Source organism: Bombina bombina, chromosome 2, assembly GCF_027579735.1.
Source record: "Bombina bombina isolate aBomBom1 chromosome 2, aBomBom1.pri, whole genome shotgun sequence".
In the NCBI taxonomy this organism is placed as follows: domain Eukaryota; kingdom Metazoa; phylum Chordata; class Amphibia; order Anura; family Bombinatoridae; genus Bombina; species Bombina bombina.
This window is the reverse complement of record NC_069500.1, coordinates 281,118,146-281,138,225: the sequence shown is the minus strand read 5'-3', so window position 1 is coordinate 281,138,225 and position 20,080 is coordinate 281,118,146. Positions and strand designations below refer to the sequence as shown.

The window sequence follows — 20,080 nt, the reverse complement described above, 5'->3', positions numbered from 1 at the left end:
TAACTACCTTAGGTAAGAACCCAGGTTTAGTACGCAGGACTACCTTATCCGAATGAAAAATCAAATAAGGAGAATCACAATGTAAGGCTGATAATTCAGAGACTCTTCGAGCCGAGGAAATAGCCATTAAAAATAGAACTTTCCAAGATAACAACTTTATATCAATGGAATTAAGGGGTTCAAACGGAACGCCCTGTAAAACATTAAGAACAAGGTTTAAACTCCATGGTGGAGCAACAGTTTTAAACACAGGCTTAATTCTGGCCAAAGCCTGACAAAAAGCCTGGACGTCAGGAACTTCTGACAGACGTTTGTGTAACAGAATGGACAGAGCTGAGATCTGTCCCTTTAATGAACTAGCAGATAAACCCTTTTCTAAACCTTCTTGTAGAAAAGACAATATCCTAGGAATCCTAACCTTACTCCAAGAGTAACCTTTGGATTCACACCAATATAGGTATTTACGCCATATCTTATGGTAAATCTTTCTGGTAACAGGTTTCCTAGCCTGTATTAAGGTATCAATAACTGACTCAGAAAATCCACGTCTTGATAAAATCAAGCGTTCAATTTCCAAGCAGTCAGCATCAGAGAAGTTAGATTTTGATGTTTGAAGGGACCCTGTATCAGAAGGTCCTGTTTCAGAGGTAGAGACCAAGGTGGACAGGATGACATGTCCACCAGGTCTGCATACCAAGTCCTGCGTGGCCACGCAGGTGCTATTAGAATCACTGATGCTCTCTCTTGTTTGATTCTGGCAATCAATCGAGGAAGCAACGGGAAGGGTGGAAACACGTAAGCCATCCTGAAGTCCCAAGGTGCTGTCAGAGCATCTATCAGGACTGCTCCTGGATCCCTGGATCTGGACCCGTAACGAGGAAGCTTGGCGTTCTGTCGAGACGCCATGAGATCTATCTCTGGTTTGCCCCAACGTCGAAGTATTTGGGCAAAGACCTCCGGATGAAGTTCCCACTGCCCCGGATGAAAAGTCTGACGACTTAAGAAATCCGCCTCCCAGTTCTCCACTCCCGGGATGTGGATTGCTGACAGGTGGCAAGAGTGAGACTCTGCCCAGCAAATTATCTTTGATACTTCCATCATAGCTAGGGAGCTTCTTGTCCCTCCCTGATGGTTGATGTAAGCTACAATCGTGATGTTGTCCGACTGAAACCTGATGAACCCCCGAGTTGTCAACTGGGGCCAAGCCAGGAGGGCATTGAGAACTGCTCTCAATTCCAGAATGTTTATTGGCAGGAGACTCTCCTCCTGACTCCATTGTCCCTGAGCCTTCAGAGAATTCCAGACGGCACCCCAACCTAGAAGGCTGGCGTCTGTTGTTACAATTGTCCAGTCTGGTCTGCTGAATGGCATCCCCCTGGACAGATGTGGCCGAGAAAGCCACCATAGAAGAGAATTTCTGGTCTCTTGATCCAGATTCAGAGAAGGGGATAAGTCTGAGTAATCCCCATTCCACTGACTTAGCATGCACAGTTGCAGTGGTCTGAGGTGTAAGCGTGCAAAGGGTACTATGTCCATTGCCGCTACCATTAAGCCGATTACCTCCATGCATTGAGCCACTGACGGGTGTTGAATGGAATGAAGGGTGCGGCAAGCACTTTGAAGTCTTGTTAGCCTGTCCTCTGTCAGGTAAATCTTCATTTCTACAGAATCTATAAGAGTCCCCAGGAAGGGAACTCTTGTGAGTGGAACGAGTGAACTTTTCTTTTCGTTCACCTTCCATCCATGTGACCTTAGAAATGCCAGCACTAACTCTGTATGAGACTTGGCAGTTTGAAAGCTTGAAGCTTGTATCAGAATGTCGTCTAGGTATGGAGCTACCGAGATTCCCCGCGGTCTTAGTACCGCCAGAAGAGCACCCAGAACCTTTGTGAAGATTCTTGGAGCTGTAGCCAATCCGAATGGAAGAGCCACAAACTGGTAATGCCTGTCTAGGAAGGCAAACCTTAGGTACCGATAATGATCTTTGTGAATCGGTATGTGAAGGTAAGCATCTTTTAAATCTACAGTGGTCATGTATTGACCCTCTTGGATCATAGGTAAAATTGTCCGAATAGTCTCCATCTTGAACGATGGAACTCTTAGGAATTTGTTTAGGATCTTTAAGTCCAGGATTGGTCTGAAAGTTCCCTCTTTTTTGGGAACCACAAACAGATTTGAGTAAAACCCCTGTCCCTGTTCCGATCGTGGAACTGGATGGATTACTCCCATTAACAAGAGCTCTTGTACGCAGCGTAGAAACGCCTCTTTCTTTGTCTGGATTGTTGACAATCTTGACAGATGAAATCTCTCTCTTGGAGGAGAGTATTTGAAGTCCAGAAGGTATCCCTGAGATATTATCTCTAGCGCCCAGGGATCCTGAACATCTCTTGCCCAAGCCTGGGCGAAGAGAGAAAGTCTGCCCCCCACTAGATCCGATCCCGGATCGGGGGCCCTCAATTCATGCTGTTTTAGGGGCAGCAGCAGGTTTCCTAGTCTGCTTGCCCTTGTTCCAGGACTGGTTAGGTTTCCAGCCTTGTCTGTAGCGAGCAACAGCTCCTTCCTGTTTTGGTGCAGAGGAAGTTGATGCTGCTCCTGCTTTGAAATTACGAAAGGAACGAAAATTAGACTGTCTAATCTTGGCTTTGGCTTTGTCCTGAGGCAGGGCATGGCCTTTACCTCCTGTAATGTCAGCGATAATCTCTTTCAACCCGGGCCCGAATAAGGTCTGCCCTTTGAAAGGTATATTAAGCAATTTAGACTTAGAAGTAACATCAGCTGACCAGGATTTTAGCCACAGCGCCCTGCGTGCCTGAATGGCGAATCCTGAATTCTTCGCCGTAAGTTTAGTAAGATGTACTACGGCCTCCGAAATGAATGAATTAGCTAGTTTAAGGACTCTAAGCCTGTCCGTAATGTCGTCCAGAGTAGCTGAACCAATGTTCTCTTCCAGAGACTCAATCCAGAATGCCGCTGCAGCCGTGATCGGCGCAATGCATGCAAGGGGTTGCAATATAAAACCTTGTTGAACAAACATTTTCTTAAGGTAACCCTCTAACTTTTTATCCATTGGATCTGAAAAAGCACAGCTATCCTCCACCGGGATAGTGGTACGCTTAGCTAAGGTAGAAACTGCTCCCTCCACCTTAGGGACCGTTTGCCATAAGTCCCTTGTGGTGGCGTCTATTGGAAACATTTTTCTAAATATCGGAGGGGGTGAGAACGGCACACCGGGTCTATCCCACTCCTTAGTAACAATTTCAGTAAGTCTCTTAGGTATAGGAAAAACCTCAGTACTCGTCGGTACCGCAAAATATTTATCCAACCTACACATTTTCTCTGGTATTGCAACTGTGTTACAATCATTCAGAGCCGCTAACACCTCCCCTAGTAATACACGGAGGTTTTCAAGTTTAAATTTAAAATTTGAAATATCTGAATCCAGTCTGTTTGGATCAGAACCGTCACCCACAGAATGAAGTTCTCCGTCCTCATGTTCTGCCACCTGTGACGCAGTGTCTGACATGGCCCTAATATTATCAGCGCACTCTGTTCTCACCCCAGAGTGATCACGCTTACCTCTTAGTTCTGGTAATTTAGCCAAAACCTCAGTCATAACAGTAGCCATATCCTGTAATGTGATTTGTAATGGCCGCCCAGATGTACTCGGCGCTACAATATCACGCACCTCCCTCTGAGCGGGAGATGTAGGTACTGACACGTGAGGCGAGTTAGTCGGCATAACTCTCCCCTCGTTGTTTGGTGAAATTTGTTCAATTTGTACAGATTGACTTTTATTTAAAGTAGCATCAATACAGTTAGTACATAAATTTCTATTGGGCTCCACTTTGGCATTGCAATAAATGACACAGGTATCATCCTCTGAATCAGACATGTTTAACACACTAGCAAATAAACTTGCAACTTGGAAATACAATTCAATTAGAATAATATTAAAATGTACTGTGCCTTTAAGAAGCACAGAAGATCTATGACAGTTGAAAATTAATAAATTGAAACAGTTATAGCCTCAATCCTTGTAAACAACACAACTTTAGCAAAGGTTTAATCCCATTAGCAAAGATAACAAATTCTGAAAGCAGGAAACAAATTACAGAATAAACGTTTTTTATCTCAGTCAAACTATAATTCTCACAGCTCTGCTGAGAGAAATTACCTCCCTCAAAATAAGTTTTGAAGACCCCTGAGCTCTGTAGAGATGAACCGGATCATGCAGGGAATACAATGAGTTGCTGACTGAAATATTTGATGCATAGAAAAAGCGCCAAAAAACGGCCCCTCCCCCTCACACACAGCAGTGAGGGAGAACAGAAACTGTCAGAAAAACAGATTAAGCAACTGCCAAGTGGAAAAATAGTGCCCAAACATTTATTCACACAGTACCTCAGCAAATGAAAACGATTTTACATTCCAGCAAAAACGTTAAACATAATCTCTAGTTATTAAACAGCTTTATGTATTTCTTACAGTGTAATTCTAGTGAAGTACCATTCCCCAGAATACTGAAGTGTAAAGTATACATACATGACATTATATCGGTATGGCAGGATTTTCTCATCAATTCCATTGTCAGAAAATAAAAACTGCTACATACCTCTATGCAGATTCATCTACCCGCTGTCCCCTGATCTGAAGTTTACCTCACTCCTCAGATGGCCGAGAACAGCAATATGATCTTAACTACTCCGGCTAAAATCATAGCAAAACTCTGGTAGATTCTTCTTCAAACTCTGCCAGAGAGGTAATAACACACTCCGGTGCTATTTTAAAATAACAAACTTTTGATTGAAGATATAAAACTAAGTATAATCACCATAGTCCTCTCACACATCCTATCTAGTCGTTGGGTGCAAGAGAATGACTGGGAGTGACGTAGAGGGGAGGAGCTATATGCAGCTCTGCTGGGTGAATCCTCTTGCACTTCCTGTTGGGGAGGAGTAATATCCCAGAAGTAATGATGACCCGTGGACTGATCACACTTAACAGAAGAAACGATCATTAGCCCTGTTTTTACCCTTAGATTTTTTTATCCTGTGGTAAAAAAGTTCCTTTCCCACCAGTAACAGTTGAGATAATAGAATCCAACTGAGAACCAAATAATTTGTTACCCTGGAAAGAAAGGGAAAGTAGAGTTGATTTAGAAGACATATCAGCATTCCAAGTTTTAAGCCATAAAGCTCTTCTAGCTAAAATAGCTAGAGACATAAACCTGATATCAACTCTGATAATATCAAAAATGGCATCACAGATAAAATTATTAGCATGTTGAAGAAGAATAATAATATTATGAGAATCATGATCTGTTACTTGTTGCGCTAAAGTTTCCAACCAAAAAATTGAAGCTGCAGCAACATCAGCCAATGATATAGCAGGTCTAAGAAGATTACCTGAACACAGATAAGCTTTTCTTAGAAAGGATTCAATTTTCCTATCTAAAGGATCCTTAAACGAAGTACCATCTGCCGTAGGAATAGTAGTACGTTTAGCAAGGGTAGAAATAGCCCCATCAACTTTAGGGATTTTGTCCCAAAATTCTAATCTGTCAGATGGCACAGGATATAATTGCTTAAAACGTTTAGAAGGAGTAAATGAATTACCCAAATTATTCCACTCTCTGGAAATTACTTCAGAAATAGCACCAGGAACAGGAAAAACTTCTGGAATAACCACAGGAGATTTAAAGACCTTATCTAAACGTTTAGATTTAGTATCAAGAGGACCAGAATCCTCAATTTCTAAAGCAATTAGTACTTCTTTAAGTAAAGAACGAATAAATTCCATTTTAAATAAATATGAAGATTTATCAGCATCAACCTCTGAGACATAATCCTCTGAACCAGAAGAGTCATTAGAATCAGAATGATGATGTTCATTTAAAAATTCATCTGTATAAAGAGAAGTTTTAAAAGATTTTTTATGTTTACTAGAAGGAGGAATAACAGACATAGCCTTCTTGATGGATTCAGAAACAAAATCTCTTATGTTATCAGGAACACTCTGAACATTAGATGTTGATGGAACTGCAACAGGTAATGGTACATTACTAAAGGAAATATTATCTGCATTAACAAGTTTGTCATGACAATTAATACAAACAACAGCTGGAGGAACAGCTACCAAAAGTTTACAGCAGATACACTTAGCTTTGGTAGTTCCAGCACCAGACAGCGATTTTCCTGAAGTATCTTCTGACTCAGATGCAACGTGAGACATCTTGCAATATGTAAGAGAAAAAACAACATATAAAGCAAAATTGATCAAATTCCTTAAATGACAGTTTCAGGAATGGGAAAAATGCCAAGGAACAAGCTTCTAGCAACCAGAAGCAATGAAAAATGAGACTTAAATAATGTGGAGACAAAAGCGACGCCCATATTTTTTTAGCGCCAAATAAGACGCCCACATTATTTGGCGCCTAAATGCTTTTGGCGCCAAAAATGACGCCACATCCGGAACGCCGACATTTTTGGCGCAAAAGAACGTCAAAAAATGACGCAATTTCCGGGCGACACGTATGACGCCGGAAACAGAAAAGATTTTTTGCGCCAAAAAAGTCAGCGCCAAGAATGACGCAATAAAATGAAGCATTTTCAATTTTTAAGGTAAGAAAAATGATTGATTCAAATGCATTATCCCAAATATGAAACTGACTGTCTGAAAATAAGGAATGTTGAACATCCTGAGTCAAGGCAAATAAATGTTTGAATACATATATTTAGAACTTTATTAAAAAAAGTGCCCAACCATAGCTTAGAGTGTCACAGAAAATAAGACTTACTTACCCCAGGACACTCATCTACATGTTTGTAGAAAGCCAAACCAGTACTGAAACGAAAATCAGCAGAGGTAATGGTATATATATATAAGAGTATATCGTCGATCTGAAAAGGGAGGTAAGAGATGAATCTCTACGACCAATAACAGAGAACCTATGAAATAGACCCCGTAGAAGGAGATCATTGAATTTAAACAGGCAATACTCTCCTCACATCCCTCTGACATTCACTGCACGCTGAGAGGAAAACCGGGCTCCAACCTGCTGCGGAGCGCATATCAACGTAGAATCTAGCACAAACTTACTTCACCACCTCCATAGGAGGCAAAGTTTGTAAAACTGATTTGTGGGTGTGGTGAGGGGTGTATTTATAGGCATTTTGAGGTTTGGGAAACTTTGCCCCTCCTGGTAGGAATGTATATCCCATACGTCACTAGCTCATGGACTCTTGCTAATTACATGAAAGAAATCTGTATCCCTAATACTAGTGAGCAAATCAGACGTTGAGGAATTAACAACAAGATATCTGCACTTTTTCTGACAGACAATAAGATTCTTTTAGTACTCTCTTTTTTTTTTAAATTAAGTTTGGAAGTCTTTTGATTTGAAAATTGCATTAAATCTAAAAAAAAAAAAAAAATACAATTATGCTTACCTGATAATTTAATTTTCTTCTGAAGGGAAGAGTCCACAGCTGCATTCATTACTTTTGGGAAATACAGAACATGGTCACCAAGAGGAGGCAAAGACACCCCAGCCAAAGGCTTAAATACCTCCCCCAACTTCCCACATCCCCCAGTCATTCTGTCGAGGGAACAAGGAACAGTAGGAGAAATAAGAGGGTGAATAAAGGTGCCAGAAGAACAAAAAATTACAGCCGCCTTATAAATAAAAACACGGGGCGGGAGCAGTGGACTCTTCCGTTCAGAAGAAAATTTAAATTATCAGGTAAACATAATTTATGTTTTTCTTCTTAAAAGGGAAGAATCCGGGGGCGGAGCCGGGCCACGCTGGGATATGGCCGCACACTGAAAGGGCTCCCATCGCCACTGCCAGCAAAAACAGCATAACACAGTGCAAACCCTCATTTTTTATGCACTAAACTTGAGCCGGGCAAGGAGAGGAACTGGACATACCATCTAACTTCAGGCATCAGCCCCGACCGTCAAAATAGAGGAGAATTTCTAACCCCTGCATAAGCAACAGGCTGCAAGCGGCGTAAAGTACGCCACACTACCCGGGAACAGCACACCTCACCTGGCCGCAGCGTTAGACCGTTATAGGGCTACCACAGCTTATCTTGTGAAAGGAGGTCAGCGGGAGCAGAGATCCAGACTGGGCATCAGCGGCGGGGAAATACCCGCGACTGCTCGACGGCTGCTGAGAGGACATAACTAAGGTACTCACTGCCACACCGCATGGGGTTTAATCTTCCCTCCATCATACCAGTACCTAGAGGATAGAGGCTAACACGTTCGTTTAATAAGGGCTAAGTTGGGATCCGGAACATATACCTCCCTAGCACACTTATACTTATACAGGCAAGGGCTGGGCAAAAGCGGCAGGCCAGTGACACAGGGCCTTGAAATAAACCCTTAGCCATATAAGAAACAGCACACACGTGGGTCTCTGAGCCCTGGTTATACCGATCAGCACTCATTGTCAACTGGGCAATCAGAGTTGTCTAATAATTGGCCCTTAGCCTGCACAACGGCACATCTGAAATTTAGGCATCGTGTATAATTTGACCTTTCCTATTTTTTATTTCTGGACATATTTAAAGCTAGTGGAAACACACCCTACTAAGTCACACGCATCCTGGTAGCTTCCCCAAGCACATTAACCCTATGTGATGCCTTGCAAGAAACAGCACAAAGCAGGGACACCAAGGCCTAATAACTCCCTTAGTCAATATCTAAAGCCTGTTGAATCCAAGACAGGCAATAGCAGGGAAGAGATGGCGTGTAGACAGGACACCTCAATTACGCAAAACAGCCAAGATGACATATCTCTGACACCCTATATCACAAGAGACAATTTGCAGCACCTGTCTTCAAAAGAAGACATACAGGGAGTGCTTAAAGAAAAAGGTCTCTTTTTGGGGATCTAAGAAAGGATATCAGTGCCTTGGACCGCAGGGTCCTGAACATAGAGGAACAACATAACACAGTTACAGAAAATATCAAACACAATACTGCAGACCTGCGGAGTCAATCTGAACAAATTTTCTATTTAACAGATAAAATGGAAGACTTGGACAATCGTTGTAGACGCAACAATCTTAGGTTTCGAGGGGTATCTGAAACTGTCCACCCCCCCGCTATAGAAGGTTACCTACAGGCCCTCTTCAGGATAATCAGGGACGACCCTTCAGCTAGAGAAATCCCAATTGAGAGGGCCCATAGGGCTCTAAGGCCGAAACCTCCTCCTAAAGCCCCTCCTAGGGACATCATAGTAAAGTTCTTGAGCTTCAAGGACAAGGAAAACATACTTAAAAGCGCAAGGGCAAAGCAACCTATTCTGCACGTAGGGGAGGAAATACAGATTTTCACAGATCTGTCCCCAGTCACCTTGCAGAAACGCCGCAAACTTTCGCATATAACATCTCACCTACGCAAGAACAAGATACAGTATCGCTGGGGGTTTCCAGTTTCCATCATAGTGACACACAATAACAAGGCAGTGATATACAGGCCTGGAACTAACCCCCAGCTCTTCTATAAAGAGCTGGACTTAACAAGGAACACTGACATAGAACCACATCAGTCACCAGGAAGAGAGTCGTACAGATCTGGATCTCCTAAGGACATTACTAATTCAGATGAGTAAAAGCATAATATGTCTGTTTTCAGGAAATGTAGTATGTGCTCACTCCTAGTTATTACCTACCCTGTTGTGTTACTTATTGAATGACTTTTATTGAACATATATCCCAGAAAAATAGTAGATGAATGGACTGATAACTGTTCAACACAGGGATAGTAAAGTTTTATCACCAACCAGTTATTGCCAATATTGTTTTGTTCTTGCATTTAGATATGTTTGCAGTTGTGTTATTGGTCCCTCACCACTTTCACAAAACGTGAAGCTTTGATGCCTAGGAATTTTTCCCCGTTCTCTCCCCTCCCTTCCTCTATGCCTTTTTCTTCTTCCCCTTCCCCTTTATTTCCCTCCTCCTCCTCTTTCCTCCTTTCTTCCCTTTCACCTTCCACTCCCCTTTCCTTCCTTCCTCCCCCTTCCCCTCCCTCCCCTTTCCCCCCCTCTCTTTTCTCCTTTTCAACCCCCCCCCTCCTCCTCTAAGGGGAATAGAGGTGACTTAGGTCAGTTTTCAAGAGATGAGATACATGCACACCATCAGTTAATGCAAGACTGTTGAACTATACTGTGTTGGGTTTTCAGTGGGCATGTCTCTTCGAAGAAGGTTGGACGTGTGGTCTGACAAATCCTCATCACAGTAGCAGAGATACCTCATTATTACCCAGTCTATACCAAAACATTGTTGTCTTTGTATCTTAGTATGTATACATTATTGTTCCTAGGTCTTCATTACTTACTCATAATGTGAAGTTTTATTGTTTAAAGTATACCCCACTATCTCTTCTCTTTCTCTCCTGAGGCCCTATCATTCTCTCCTTCTCTCCTTATCTTCTTCTCCCTCTCCCCCTTTTACCTACTTCTCCCCTTCCCCCCCCCCACTTCCCCCCTCCCTCCCCTTCTCCCCCCACTATTTGCCCATTCTCTCCTTTCCCCTCTTCTTGGCCCCTTCTCCCTTCTCATAGATATTCTATTCTTCTTTATCCCCTATATCTATCATCCCCCCTTACTCTCTGAAATTCTCCCTTCTATGTAAAATTCTATGAGGGGGCTCTGGATTTGCAACTCTAACCAACATTAAAACAGTCAAGAAAAATGGAATGTTATGAAAATTGTATCTTTATACTGCAAAATGTTCTCAAGCTAATATCACTTACAGATAAACGCCCCTCACTAGCAGTTAGGTAACTCTGTCCTCTCTCTACTTTCCCCCCGTCCTTCACATTTCTAACTACCTTCTTTACCCCTCCTCCCCTTAAAGCACATCTCTTTGAGTTTTTTCTTCATCTTCCCTCTTCCATCAGACTATTCCAGTGCTCCTCTTTGACCTCTCCTGACGGTCAGTTCATAGGACGGTTTGTACCTGTTATCTATAACGATTATTAATGTTTATTGTTTGCTGTGCATGGATGAACTACCCCTCATCTCCAGTTTTATTGATAAAAATTATAATATTCTTTGTACTGGATACAGTGAAAACATTACCTTTTCTCCCAGACTACATTTCTCCGAACGCTATAGAATTAAATAGCTATATAAAACACCCTGAATTCTCAAGAGAACACTTGTTTAGCCTAGTTCGGAGAGAGATAGTCTAGGTCAGCTGGTCACTCTCCACTACACTTTACTCTGAGAATATACCTTATTCTCTTCTTTCCTCCTGTTCTTTCTTCACTACTTTACTTCTCGCTGTAAACCCCTACCTCCCTTTCCCCCCCCCCCCTTTTTTTTTTTTTTTTTTTTTTTACCTCTCCCCCCTCCCATTCCAAAGATGCAACCCAAGATCAGCAAATTTCAGGACCACACATTACAGATAACCACAATCAATGCCAAGGGCCTAAATAGCCCAGGGAAGCGATCAATAGCCTTCCGAGATTTGAACAAAATCAATAGCCAAATTCTTATGATCCAAGAAACACATTTTCAAAGGGGCAAAGAACCCAAATGGTTTAACAAACAATACCCCTCCGCATACTTCGCATCCAGCCCTAATAAGAGAGCTGGTGTGGGCATTTTATTCCATAGAACCTTACCCATACAAATTCTTTACACCGAAAGAGACCCCACTGGCAGATATATACTAGTTAAGGGCCTTCTGTATAGTCACCCAATCACGATCATTAACATATATGCACCTAACCAAACACAAACTGGATTCTTTAAAAAGATAGCTAACTTGATTCTAGACCACTCACAAGGCATAGTCTTTCTAGCGGGAGATTTCAACCTCGCATTTGAACCACACATAGATTCATCAAGAGGGATCTCGAGCCTAGCGATTAGAAAACTGAAAGCTATTAGAAAAATCTTACACGAACTTACACTCCATGATGTTTGGAGGACCTTGCACCCATCAGAGAGAGACTACACTTTCTATTCCAATCCCCATAAATGCTATACAAGAATTGACCACATATATACTGACTCACAGGGCCTTTCCATCACAGGGGATTGCAACATTGGCTCGATTACATGGTCGGATCACGCCCCAGTAACTTGTAAAATATTCTGGCCAGACATCCCAGTCTCCCATAAAATATGGAGACTAGAGGATTCCCTACTAAATGACACAATCTTTCTAGACCTCATCCAAAAAGAAATCACTGAATACTTCACCCTAAACACTCAAACATCTTCCTCTAGACAAATAGAATGGGAAGCCCATAAATCTGTAATCAGAGGTATGCTTATAAAACAGAAGTCCAAATTAAATAAAATATCTAGGGACAAACACACTAAACTCTTACAAATGATCAGAGCTCTGGAAATAACTCACAAACAAAACCCTCACAACGAACAAATTCTCAACGAACTTACGGACACTAGGCAGCAGCTCAAACAACACCTGACAGAAATACACCAACGCAAAGCGTTATACCTGAAACAATACTTTTACAAAGGAGGTAATAGACCAGGAAAAATACTAGCCAGACACTTAAAAAGGAAACAATTAAGCACATATGTTCACTCACTAGAGACTTCAGATGACAAAATAGTGAAAGATAGCCCTAAGATTGCGGATACTTTTCGAAATTATTATAATAATCTCTACAATCTAGGAAATCAGGCCCCCCAAGGCAACCCTATACTTGAACACAACCTGGACCAGTACTTCCAAAACCTACAGCTCCCAATGATAGATGAACAAACAGACGCTCTGTCTGCAAATATAACAATAGAAGAACTCCAACAAGCCATAAAAGACATTCCCTCTGGGAAAAGCCCAGGCCCTGACGGGCTTACTTCTGTATACTTCAAGAAATGCAAGGATGCCCTAGCACCACATATGATACAGCTATTTAACAAACTTAAGGAAGACCCTACACTAACAAGAACCCTATTAGAAGCACACATAACAGTTTTAGCCAAGCCAGGTAGACAGGTCACAAGTCCGAGTAATTATAGGCCCATATCACTGATCAACACAGACATGAAAATACTAGCCAAGATATTAGCCAACAGATTAAACAAAATTCTACCAGTCCTGATAAATAAGGACCAAGTTGGGTTTATCCCAGGCAGAGAGGCGAGAGATAATATTACCAAAGTCATCCAATTAATCAACCATGCGAAGGTCACGGGCACTCCCATGGTCTTACTCGCAACAGACGCGGAAAAGGCCTTCGATAGGGTGGGATGGCCTTTCCTGCAGAGGGCGATGAGTGAAATGGGTATCCCACAAGCTTTTTTAAACATGACAATTGCGCTTTACTCGGCCCCGAACGCGAGTGTTCGGGTTAACGGGACACTCTCAGACACATTCTATATTAGTAATGGGACGAGGCAGGGGTGCCCTCTGTCACCCTTGCTGTTTGCTATATCTATTGAGGTCCTAGCTCAAAAAGTGAGGCTAAACGACAAAATTAAAGGTATTAGGGTGGGTAATCAGGAAAATAAACAGGCGTTATACGCAGATGACGTGCTATTCACACTTACTGATGCTGAAACATCCGTACCAGAACTACTGCAAGAGCTTGACTCATATGGGGTCGTATCCAATTTTCACCTTAATTTAAATAAATCCGAACTAATGAACATTAACACCCCCCCACACCTCATAGCTTCTCTGCACAAGAAATATAATATACAGTTGGCTGTTCAAAAACTTAAATATTTAGGGATATACCTAACACCATGCGTACAAGACCTCTTCAAACACAATTACATACCCTTAAAAAACAACATCATTAGGGACCTCTCTAGCTGGAAGAACAAACCCCTTTCCTGGCTAGGGAGGATTGGAGTGTTTAAGTCGATGAATATTCTCCCTAGAATTCTTTACATCCTTCAGGCGCTACCGATCCCTTTACAGGGAGGTTATATCAAACACTTACAATCTATAATAGAGCACTACATTTGGGCAAATATTAGGCCCAGGGTCCCAAGAAAAACGATGTATATGTCAAGAGACAGAGGAGGATTAGGGCTACCAAACCTGGCAGTATACAGAAGAGCGATTTTCCTACAGAGAGTAGTTGAATGGTCACACAACAACAAGGACAAAGCCTGGATAGGCTTAGACAGGCAAATATTTACGACAAACAACCTAGGTACTCTAGCTTGGATACCATCAGCACATAGACCAAAAAACCTGCACAAATACATCATCACAGCAGAAACACTGTCAGAGTGGGATAAAACAGTGGCCACTAGCACTCATATCTCGTCCAAACCCTCACCTCTGACACCAATAATTGAAAATCCGGATCTTCCTTACTGGAAACTAGGTTTCCGGAGTTCTCCCCATTACGGCCTAAGGGAAGGTTCGATGTAGTTCCTTAAAGACCATGACACTATTAAAACACAAACTCAATTAGCTGAGACCCACAGGGAAATTTTCACCCCCTGGCTCAATTTTAATCAATTACTTCACTATATCTCCCATCACAAAAAACGAGCAGAAATGGGTCGTAAACCCACACCCTTTGAGGAGCTATGTATTCTTCCAAATTCGCCCAGACATCTTATATCATTGTTATATAAGATTATTTCCTACGAAAGCGAAACAACCCTCCCATCATATACTGTAGCGTGGAACACTGAATTAACCCAAGAAATAGGGCCAGATTTTTGGAAAAAAGCCTTTGAACTTACAAAGCGCTCTTCAGTATCAGCGAATATCCAAGAAATGCACTTTAAGCTTTTGAGTAGGTGGTACCTCACCCCGTCAGGCTCCATAAAATATACCCTACACTAAGTAACACTTGTTGGAGAGGCTGCGGGGAAGAGGGTTCAATCTATCACATTTGGTGGTCATGCCCCAAGTTGGGCTCCTACTGGGTGAACATCTTTTCTACTATCTCCAGCTTATTGGATATTTACCTCCCCATCTCAATGGAGAGCATTATGTTTTGCTCTTTACCTAGAATCAAGGACCCAGCTAAGCTGGCTCTTTTGCTAATTATGATTACTGGAGCCAAAAGGCTGATACCTAAGAGATGGAAAACTCAAATAACTCCTACCATGGAAGAATGGAGGAAAGAGGTCATAGACCTTCTCACTCTAGAGAGATATCATTATCTCAAAATAGACAAACTAGTAGTACATGAGACGATTCTGGCAATTTGGAATGGTACCATATAAAATTTGCCTTTCCTCTTTCCCCCTTTTTTTTTTTTCTATCCCCCTTCTCTCCCTTCTTTCCCCCCAGCTCGCACTTTCCTATTCTCCCCTCACACTCTCAAATCTCTCTTTTATCTGCTTATGATCCTCCTTGAGTATACCAGCGGAGAATGTAGTCAATTCAATATTACTGTTATTGTTTCATAATATGTCTTTGATTCATAAAGGATTTTGAAGAACGGTTATTATTCGAATGACACAGTTTGATTTTGCATTAATTGTAAAAGAAAAAAAGCTCATTACAATGTAATAACAACAGGATTGCACAGCTATACGGTGTCTTTTGTAACAATGTATGTTTCAAAATGTTTTTTGTAAACCTGTGATTTATTTAATAAAGCTCTTTTGAAAAAAAAAAAGAAAAAAAAAAAAAAAAAAGGGAAGAATCCACAGCTGCATTCATTACTTTTGGGAAAAGAATACCCAAGCTAGAGGACACTGAATGCAAATAACAGGTGGGTACAAAATGTGGTCCCATCCCAAGGGTAGAAGGCCCTCAGACCCTCAGCATCCATATATCAGAATCCAAAATATAGCAGGAGCCCCATAGGGATCATACCCTCAGCCTCCCATTGCAGGAACGGAGGAACCAGTCACTACATCGCAACTCCCCTTCCAGGATTCTGGAATGCAAGAAGGGAAAAGACCCTTACAAGACAAGACACCAAGGACCCACAGGTCGCTCCTAATACTAAGGAACCTCCAAACCCGGAGAACCCTACCCCCGTTCTAGAAAGGAAGGGAAATAAACTACGGAAAACTACCCTACCATAGAGGCAGACCCCTCGGCCATGTTGCCAACCCAGGTGAAGATACCTGGAGTCTACAGGAACAGCGTAAATGCGCCAGAAGACCAGTAAGGAACCGTCAGAAGGACCTAAAGCCACAAAACGAGGCATCTAATACAGAGCCCCAGCCTCTACAGAGAGAGGCCCGCGGGACCACAAACATCTAGTGTGAGATAGAACCGTCCACACCGATCCAAGGAGAGACACGGACCTAGGTCAGGGTCCTCGAAAAGGAATCGATTGAAGATCCAACTTCCAGAGGAACTCTAAGCTGCCTCCTACAAGTAGAAACGCATCTCTAAATCCGTAGACTTGGCGATCTAGCAATAGCCTCAAACCCAAGAGTCACAAAGGACTTCCTTAACAGTCTAAGATTAAGCACCCAGGGCACTTGGATTGCAAAGTAATCTCTTAGGCAAGCGTTAATACCTGCTACACACACAGGCAGGGTAGCAACCAACACCCGAAGGCGAATGAGAACCCTGTACCCTCAGAGAATCGAACTTAAGGCACCGCCCATGAAGCCTCCAACGGATCATCGAGGATAAATGGTCAACTACCTGACCCCAGAAGGGCGGCCCTCCGAAACCGATCTCGACACTTCATTGACAAGCCCCAAGGCTAGAGTTGCAACGAGGACGGAAAGACACCCGAACATCGAGACCATGGTCAGACCAAGGGTAATGGAAGAGACAACAGCAAGAGATCCTTGAAGGATCTATCTTCCAAAATCTTCTTTAAGCAGGCAAAAGCTGGAGCTTCGCAGCTCCCCACAGAAAGCAGGGAATCCCTGCACACCAACTCTTAGAGTAACACAACTCTGAGCAGAGAAAGAACATGTCCGCGTATCCAGACCATATGATCCACCCAAAGCAGGAAGGAAGGAATCTGCATCCACCACACAAAAATGCTTAATAGGCAAAAAAAAATCAGCGCCTGGAAGAACCTTGAGTGAAAATGCAAATTATTAATAACTCGGCACACCAGACCACATAGGTCACACACATCTCCCCACTCCAAGAGTGGAATAACGGTTCCGAGTCCCCGGGGACCTGAACAGCCAACCTAGATTGGCACTCATAACCAGTTCGGAGGGGTTGTATTTAAACAACAGGCCTCATATTTCGGTAGGATCTGAGCCCAGAATCCACAGAATAGGCCAAGAGACATTCAGAATCCAGCAGGATTAACCAGCACCAAAAGGGTGACATGAACCCTGGTAAAAGCCGAAAAAGTATCCGACCAGTACCTTCCTGGTATAAGCACACTCTTAAACTGCCCAAGGTCCATGAAAATTTGTCCTGAAGGAACGATAAAAGAACTAGAAAAACATAATTATATTTGTTAGTAACTGACAGGAAGTATAGCAAGTTAATTGTATATGGATCTTCAACTGCAGATCTAGATGGAATATTTCACTCAGCACCTGCTTATCATATGTAGAAGAGAAGCGTATGGCTTGGAGTGATTTATTATATCTTAAAAAGAACAGAGTGACACAGGAACGTTGCCGGAGCGTTACACAGACCAAAAGGCATTACCAAATACTCATATAACCCATATCTCGTTCTAAATTCTGTCAACCACTCATCTCCCTCTCTTATGCGTATGAGGTTGTAAGCCCCCCTGAGATCCAGCTTTGTGTAGATCTTAGCTTGATGTAAACGCTCTATAAGTTCTGGGATTAGGGGGAGAGGGTAACGATTCTTCACAGTAATTTTATTAAGCTCCCTATAGTCAATAATTGGCCTTAAAGTCTGATCTTTGTTCGTCACAAAGAACATGCCGGCTCCGGCAGGGGAGACAGAAGGTCTGATAAACCACTTCTTCAAATTGTCATCAAGATAGGACTTTAAATGACTTAATTCGGGCTGGCTCAATGGGTATAGATGTCCATATGGGACGCTAGATCCCGGTATTAAATCAATGGGACAATCGTAACTCCGATGCGGAGGTAAGCTCTCAGCCTCTCTTTTGCTGAAGACTTCTGCGTATTCAGCATAAATCCTAGGGATAACTATAGTTTCTTCTGCACAATGTAGAGTATGTATGTCATTATAACACAACTTACGGCAATGTGTGGAATCTAATGTGAGTTTTAATGTTTTCCACTCTGTTAGGCTCGTGTAGTCTTATCCACTGCATACCTAAAACTACGGGAAAGAGTGGAGAAGGAAGTACATCAAATCGTAAATACTCATGATGATTGTCCTGAGTAATGACTAATAGAGGGATTGTGTGATGGGTGATAGGAACGCTTGATATGTAAGACCCATCAACTACTCTGATAGACACAGGAACAGACTTTTTTTCAAGTGGGATTTTATTAACATTCACATACTCCAAATCAATATAAGCCCCATAAGCCCCAGTGTCAATTATAGCCTCTGTAGTCGAACGCTTACGGTCCCACTGCAAAGAGAGAGAGATGGTACAGTAAACTGGGTTATATTGAATATGAGGCATAGTATTTGTCATAATGTACTTACTCTTTTTATTTTTCTGCAGAACAGGGCAGTCTTTAACAGTGTGTGCTGGATTAGCACAATGCAGACACAGAGCCTGGGCCTTCCTTCTTTGCTTCTCCTCCAAAGATAAAGGACCCCTTAACATGCCTATCTCCATCGGTTCTTGAGGGGCAGCAGCACTGCTGAGGGATTGGTTAGGTGCAGAGGTTCTTTTATACGTAGGTTCTGAGGAGTGGCGTTCGCTCTTTCTCTCCCGTAGTCTCCGGTCTATTTGAATGGACAGTCTCATCAACCCTTCCAGGCTGTCAGGAAGTTCCACTCGAGCTAACTCATCTTTTACTTGATCAGAGAGACCTAACCTAAACTGATTTTTTAGGGCTATGTGATTCCATTGGGAATCTGTAGCAAACTGCTTAAAATCAGTTATATATAATTCAACTGATCTGTTGCCCTGTTTCAAAGCCCTGATCTTTGTTTCTGCAGTTAACTGCGAGTTGGTGTCCAGATATAACTCATCCATGGCAATCAGAAAATCATTTAAGGAGTTGATGATAGGGTTGTTGTTTTCATAAAATGAATCTGCCCAAATTCTTGGCTCCCCTCTGAGGTAAGATATTACCGTGAGCACCTTTATTTTATCATTCTGGTAGGTCTTTGGCTTTAAAGTGAACATAAGTAGACAGGCATTCCTGAACTGTCTATACATACGTCTGTCCCCTGAAAATAAATCAGGAGGGGATATCTGTGGTTCTGGGCATGCATCAGGTGGTACCACTTTAGCAGATAGGGAGTCCTTGATGACCTTCCTTAACGTTTCATTTTCAACTTGAAGATTAGTTAGAGCCTGACCGAGTTGGTCTACCCTCTGAGATAAGCCATAAACAACTTGAGGTAGATCCGCTGGATCCATTATTTGGGCTTAGTTAATCTGTTAGTAACTGACAGGAAGTATAGCAAGTTAATTGTATATGGATCTTCAACTGCAGATCTAGATGGAATGTTTCACTCAGCACCTGCTTATCATATGTAGAAGAGAAGCGTATGGCTTGGAGTGATTTATTATATCTTAAAAAGAACAGAGTGACACAGGTTAAAACCTGGAGCAGTCTCTTACAGAATCAGCTGTTAGAGAAAACAGGAACCCAAGGGGTTAATTAATTCAGGTAGGAGTTTAAATAACAAGGAACCATTCAGTCACTGTTTCACTCTTACCGGAGAGTGGTCTTTAGCTATCTGTTGTAACAGCTGATCTGTCAGATTAGGACAGAAGAGAAATCCTCAGGCAGCATGTGAACGGTTAGAACTGAGGAGCTGCGCTGATAGTAATTAGTGATCCGGTGAAGCAGGTAGTTTCAGGAGTGAAGAAAGATTTGCACAAGCAATATAAAAGTTCAAAACGATATTCAGAATTAAATCCTGTTGTAACAAAAGGGTAATCCAAAGAGCACAATATGCAGTGTTAGCTCAGCTACTAAACTCATTAACTAAGCACCTGTCTGCCCTCAGGAAATGGTTTAAGTAAGGTAAAAAGGTGCGGCTTCATAGTTAAGGTGGAATTACAGAATATCAGATGTCAGACAGTTAAGGTGGAGAGA

At 42.2% G+C, this 20,080-nt stretch overlaps 1 protein-coding gene across 1 annotated transcript in view; it reads right to left on the bottom strand.

Moving 5' to 3' along the window:
• The window catches only part of COMMD10 (COMM domain containing 10), a 1,017,192-nt gene that overhangs the window by 924,849 nt on the left and 72,263 nt on the right, over positions 1-20,080 (bottom strand). The gene's annotated exons all lie outside the window — the stretch shown is intronic.